The following is a 7195-nucleotide window of genomic DNA, read 5'->3' on the forward strand; positions in this document are numbered from 1 at the left end:
TGCCTCTTGTCTTGAAAGGGTCAGTGGCCTCCTGCCAGCTCAGCCTCCTACACTTGGTGCACCATCTTACAATGCTGCTTCTCCGGTACGTGCTCGATCTGTCGCTTGCAGCGTTAAGGGTAAACTTCGCTAGACTCATGCAACTACAGTCAGGACATATGTTTATTGCCATCACCCACAAGTAATATTTATTCAAGAAGCCTTCCCTGGCAGTGCTAAGCCAGGTGATCAGGCTCCAACACTCTCCGGTTATGTTTCATATGGTCTTATTACTTACATCCACTCTACTCTCCCTCATCAACTCCTTCGCTCATCATGAACCAACCAACTTTTTCAGGCTAAGATAGGTGATGGTCATATTCGATTATGCAATGTTTACTCTGCTCCTGGCTTAATCAACCTCTCAGCACTTCCTACACCTACAAACCTTGGCATGATCTACATGGGTGATTTCAATGCCAGACACCTAGATTTAGGTGATGTCTCTCCAATCCCCAACCGCAGTGGAGTTCCTCTACTCAACTACATCCATCGTTACCATTTAATCCGATGGGATACAGGTGGTGCTACACACACCCGGGGGGGGGGGGAGGGGGGCACTTCTGATCATATCCTTACATCTGGGCTCGTGGCATCACATGTCTCCTGTCATTCTGCTCCCTCGCTCTTTTCTGACCATGTTGCCTTATGTTTACAGTACGCAATACAGACTCATCCAAGTGACCACTATCATCGTACCCGCATCAACATCCCACCCAAGTACTGCCCAACATACGTTTCATATATCTCCTCTGTCCTACCTACCTTTGATAAACACTCTCCAAAACACCTGAATAATTCTTTGGTGAAAGCTCCCCATGACTTCTATCAACCATATATTGTCAGGCATCACATTAAAAGTCATCTTGTTGCCCATGCTTGGACCTTGGATGAACACATTAAGCAAGCAGAGAGAGTTGCGGCCGATGCTGGCCTTGCCTTTCAGACACAACCGACACCAATCATCTACTTCAATATCAGCAGGCGAAGGATGCTCTCCAGAAGTGTGTCTACACTGAGTCATGGTATAAATATACTGACCTAAATAACCACCACACTAGTGTTGGGACCATGTGGCTTCTCATCAAAAGGACTGTCAAGAAAAAAACCACATGTGCACTTCATCACAGTCCACAAGCATATGCCCAGGATCTCATCACTAATTGGTCAACCCGGTCACGGTCTAGTAGTCTCCCTGTACAAATCCAAGAAGCACTTTCTTCCCAGAGCAATTTACGCAATCTTCGTCTGATGGCTGCATTGTTGGAATTACACGAGGAGGACAAAGAGTTGATCACTGAGGATGAGCTGTGACGTGCTGTTATGGGAAATAAAAATTCTGCTCCTGGAGATGATGGCCTTACTTATCAAGTGCTTCATCTCCTCTTGAAGGTTCCTGGAAATCCTATTCTACAATTGTATAATCTTTGCTACCAACATGGATATGTACCTGCTGCCTGGACCATTAGAACAATTTTTATTATCACAAAGCCTGGAACTGATAAATACCGGCCTATCTCCCTTACCTCCGTGTACCGACTTTTCGTCCGATGTCACTTCGTCCGATGACACTTCGTCCACGTCTTTTTGTCCTATGTCTTTTCGTCCAATGGACTTTTGGTCCAACGAAATTTGGTCCAATTTTAAATTTTTTCAAGCCATAAAAGAAAAAAGAAAAACCCTAGCCAATTCATGATTTCCTCAATAGCAAAATTAAACCTTATAAGGACTTTCTCCCTTGTTGTTTATAATAGCATAATAATTAATTGCCAAACTCTAAAATATAGGAGTGAAATAGGTGCAAATTATATGCCACATTCCTGAAAAAAAACTGTTTTCCTCGTTGACTCATATCCAGTTACTAATGTTTTGAGACGTTCGGTGATTTTTTGATATCGTGAACAAGAATTTGACGGATCTCCTCAAAGTATTTGAGTTATTTTACCTTGAATAAATCCTTCTTCTTACTTCAAGGTTTCGATAGATTTCCAAAAGTTCAAATGTGCTCCACCCGCTGAACATTTAATTTTCTTTTCTTCTTCGTTGATTGTATGAACTTTGCCATTTTGGGATGGGCAGATTCAGAAACTAAAATACTAAACTTGCAGCACACTATATATATAGTACCATACTAAAGAGAGAGAAGGAGAAAGAGATTGTTAATCATGACTAATGGAGTAATTAGAAAATGCTCACATTACTTTATCACAAAAGCCAATAAGATATAAACTTTTAACAGAGAAGTGCAGTAAACGGTAATAACAATCCTTTCAAACATTTGTTTTTTTAGAAATTGGACCAAATGTCGTTGGACCAAAAGTCCATCGGACCAAAAGTCCATTGGACGAAAAGACATTGGACAAAAAGACGTGGACGAAGTGTCGTCGGACGAAGTGACAGCGGACAAAAAGACCACCCACCCCTTACCTCATGTCTTAGTAAAGTGTTTGAGTGTATATTACTAACCAGACTAATGTACCAGTTACAAGAAAAACTTTCTCCCCATTTGTATGGCTTTCTTCCACAGAGGAGTACTCTTCACTGTTTAGCTGAACTCTACTCCCGATTGTCCTCCAACAGTATAGTTGCCTTCCTAGACCTCAAAATTGCTTTTGATATAGCCAACAGAGATATAATTCCTGATCGGCTTGTCGAATTTCGTGTCAGAGGAAACCTTCTGAAGTGGATAAACAGTTATCTCAGTAACAGAAAATCACGTGTTTTCTTCAAGGGGGCATGTAGCTCCTATAGAAATTTTGAGCATGGCACACCTCAGGGTGGTGTATTGAGCCCACTTCTTTTTAATATACTTATGCACTGTGTACTGTTTCTCCTCCCTGTTATCCCTGGAACCACTGTAACCTGCTAGCTATGCTGATGATGTCTGTATCCACTCCACTACCCCTCGAGACCTTAAGCATGTCCTTCAAGACTTCTACAGGTCCTGTACCTCCTCTGGCCTCATACTCTCCCCAGAAAAAAAGCAGAATCTTCTCTGCGCAGCATCTCCGAGACCTGCCAGTGTTCATTATGGGTGAGATTATTATAGCTCACTGCACACAGTATACATATCTAGGTTCACCAGTCAGGATCACCCCTGCTATACCTGTACAACAACGAATCCATCCCATGGTGCAAAACCTTCTTGATCGACTGGAGCCTCACTTCACTCCCATCAAGTGGCTTACCACCAGGGCCACAGGTATATCTATCCCCGTGGCTAAAGCCTCTATATCCTCTTCCTAAGGTCAGTTGTTGTCTATTTATCTCCAACTTTAATTCAATTACCCAGACAGGTGTTACAACCTCTAGAACTGTTCCAAAATAGATTAATGAGGTTTATCCTAGGATGCCCTCCTTCCACTCGGATAGTCAACATGCAGACCGAACTCATGTTACCTCCATTAATAGAGAGAATTTATGCCAATGTAACTTTGTTTTCTGCTAAATGTTTACACTCCCCACAATTTACTCCAAACTTCTCTGCTGTCCTCAGAGCATCACTTGACGAAGATGCACCAAGACCTCAACTCTGACCAGGGGGCCATAACCTAGTTAGGGCAGTATGTGAAAATCTTTGACACCTTGATATCGGTGTACCTGAGCAAGCAGTCATCCAAGATTTGCCACCATGGCGGGTTCCTATTCCTGCTGTCACTTTCACACAACCTCTAAAGATGCCCATACTAGTCTACAGAAGCAGCTGGTTTTGGAAACAATATCCAAAGTGTCAATTTCAGCTCCTGCAGGACACCACATCTACGTTGACGGCTCAGTATAGGCAGTTGGAAGTGCAGCATGTGCTAGGTTCTCCCTAACTTTCAAATCTCCTGAGGGTGGGTGACATGGTCGCAGGTTGCCAAACTCATCCAGTTCCACTTATTGCTAACTACAAGGTATATGGGATGTAGTAACTCTACTTGTTAGAAGAAATGTGAATGGATTGGGGATCTGTGACTCCAAATCTGCACTCCAGGCACTGACATCTTCTAGGCCCAGCTGTGGCCGTGTTGTGCGAGACATATTGTGTCAACTCACTGCTGCTTACAATGCCTCGCTTGTCTTGTCCTTCATGTGGATGCCCTCCCATTTGAGGCTTGCTGGGAATGACATGGCGGAGAGTCTTGCTAAAGCTGCCTGCATGCTCGACCTTGATGACTGAAATGTTGAGCCCTTACTTCGCTGACTTAAACATAGAATATATTCAGCAGCTTTTGCCTCTACTGTATAGTGTAGGGATGCAGAGAGGGGCACTAGTGATTCCATACAACATCATGATAACTTTTTGCAAAGCCGTCACAAGTACTGGCGACAAGGACTCATGGTGCGTAGGCATAATGTCGTAAGTGCCAGGATAAGGTTGGGATATCGTCCTGTGTGGCAGGTTGGACAGACACTAGATATACCACACTACACCTCATGTAAACTGTGTAACCTTGCTAATGCCAATAACCTTGACCACTACTGCCTTCATTGCCCCACTGTCAGGAATCTGTTACCTCAAGGACAAAATTTACTTTAAACCTGCCAATATATACTCCAAGATGACCACCTAGACGTAATTTTGACTCGTCATCCACACTATGGTGGCTGCTAAACTGTCTGTTGCAGTTGTTGTGATAATGGAATACGATCTCATATATGTTATTTTTGTAACTGATATACTGATGATTCAATGGTGTAATTTTTTTTCCGTTGATTTCTGATGTACTGTATGTAACTGCTAATATGTAAGTTTGTTTCACGTCTTTGGCATAATAAATTTATTAAATAAATAATCTCTTTCTCTCTTACTCTATATATAATTATGCCCTCCATTACATGTAATATGATTTGGATTCTATTTTAATTTTCATCATATATATATATATATATATATATATATATATATATATATATATATATATATATATATATATATATATATATATATATATATATATATATATATATATCTTTGTTTCCTCTCGTACAACTATGACCAACCGCAGTCAATCCATGACCTAAATATGAAATATATTGAGTAGTTCAAAAGGATCAACATTTCTCTTATCAGTTCCAAGGAAATCGTTGGAGGATCTTCAGAAGTAGTCCAATACTTCCCTACCCTTCCTTCCTACCTTCCTTCCTTCCAGGAGGATTTAAATTCTTAGTTCACAAACACCCATTGGGAACAATAAGCATGAGTCTCATTAGGTCGAGGAGTTCACTCACCCTTTTCATGGTTCACTTTTGACCCAGCAATGAAGTTACGTCTTCTTCTTCTTCTTCTTCTTCTTCTTCTTCTCACAACATATGGTTCAGTTTTCTTTGGTTTTGCTTAACCTCACTTTTAGAGAAGTTTTATGGAAAACAGCAACTAATTAATTGAATGTTCCTTTTAAGTCAAAGAGTTTACTCATTGATACTTTAGAAGTTCAAAATTGGATGTTATAATGTTGCATTTTGTAATTAATGTTATCAATCTGTATGTTAAGCAAACATTTAATTATCTGGAAAATCAGGAGATTGCAATACCAAAGGTTGGAAAGGTTGGCAGAAGTAAAGATTAAACTCAAACAAAATAGTAAGAAAGAATACAGGTATAATGAAGCAAAAGAATATTCATTTTATAATTCATTATACTTAGCTGTGTAGATTACGAATTTCCAACTAATGATAAAACTATTATTAATAAGAGCAGCAACAAAACTTATTTCCCTCGTCGGTTGGGAGAATCGAACGCTGGCCTTTCCATCTTAATCAATGTGACGCTGCCACTGTACCACAAGACTCTCTTATAAACGACCAACTGTCAGGAAAAGTATACATGCAGAAGAGTTGTGCCTGATCAGTGAGTGACTTACAGTCCGAGATGGGATTTTCCGGGTTAATGTCAGTCAGGGGAACTATATATGTAGGGAGTGACTGTGTCTGTCTGATCAGTGACTCACAGTCATCCGAGGTGGAGTTTCTTTTGTCTTCCTTCCCTCCTAGGTCGAAGGAAAATATTCTCAAGATAATTTCTTTGTTTCCTTTCTATTGTCTTTTGCCTTAATCGGCTTGTTTTAAATGCATATATTTTATAGTAAAATCTCTCTCTCTCTCTCTCTCTCTCTCTCTCTCTCTCTCTCTCTCTCTCTCTCTCTCTCTCTCTCTCTCTCTCTCTAACTAAATGGCCCATGTGAATAAGGAAGAAAAGAATCTATAATTGCTATAGTTTTCCACAACTCGCTATCTTTTCTCTCTTACAACAGAATAGAAAAGCAGATATTTCTGTTTCCCCTCAAACCTAATTAAAAAAGAGACCAAAGGTCATTATAGAATAAGAAGGATTAAAAATGCAACTTTTATTAACATATAGACTTAGATAAAGGGATGATATAGAATTAGATTTCATTTAGTCCCCCTCGAAAGTCAAGACAGAAAACGAAAGAAAACTGTGTTGCAGTTCTAGTTTCTGCAAAATCCATAGAAAATTGCATTAATCAATCTTCATTATAGTCAACGAGAATAAAGTTTTCTTGTTTGTATTCTATCATTCAATTTCTTTACTTACTAATTACTGATGGAGCAGGAAAGGCTTCCTCCAATCTTAGTAAACTCTCAATATTACGCAAATTCCCGATGATTTTTGGTCAGATGGAAAGATATTTCATCATCCTAATGATGTGTTTTCGAATATTTTCAGTATTTAACCTTTTAAAATATTGTTTTTGGGTTTATAAATATTTCTAATGATTTAAAATGAAAATTTTTATATCATGTAGAAGATTCAGTAAAAATTCACATATATAGGCCTAGTTATAGAAAAGGAAATCAGAATTTTAAAAAGAGCGTGATCAAGTTGATAGATCATTTCTTACGGGCTGCCCAGCGGCAAGAGCCCGTGTCTTACATATGGTAAGGCAATCTACACACACAAAGATAGAGCATTATATCACTTATCACTTAGGTAGACGTAATATTATTGAATGCCCTCTTGTTTGAAGGGTTACACAAAGTTTATCATTCCTAGCTATGAATCCTCCTTGCTTTCTCGTAGATAGATATAACTGAGTAGATGTAAACAATGTTACCTTTCCAACTTATGTACTTTCACTGCTTATTCTCTGATTTTATGAACCATCAATTATTCCCCAAAAGAAGGAACAAATTTTTTCCAATCAGTCGTCAA

At 39.5% G+C, this 7195-nt stretch overlaps 1 pseudogene; it reads left to right on the forward strand.

Moving 5' to 3' along the window:
• The first annotated feature begins 1110 nt into the window (after positions 1 to 1110).
• LOC137642860 (uncharacterized) lies at positions 1111 to 4636 on the forward strand (annotated as a pseudogene).
• The last annotated feature ends 2559 nt before the right edge of the window (positions 4637 to 7195 follow it).

Source organism: Palaemon carinicauda, chromosome 6 (genome assembly GCF_036898095.1).
Source record: "Palaemon carinicauda isolate YSFRI2023 chromosome 6, ASM3689809v2, whole genome shotgun sequence".
In the NCBI taxonomy this organism is placed as follows: Eukaryota; Metazoa; Arthropoda; class Malacostraca; order Decapoda; family Palaemonidae; genus Palaemon; species Palaemon carinicauda.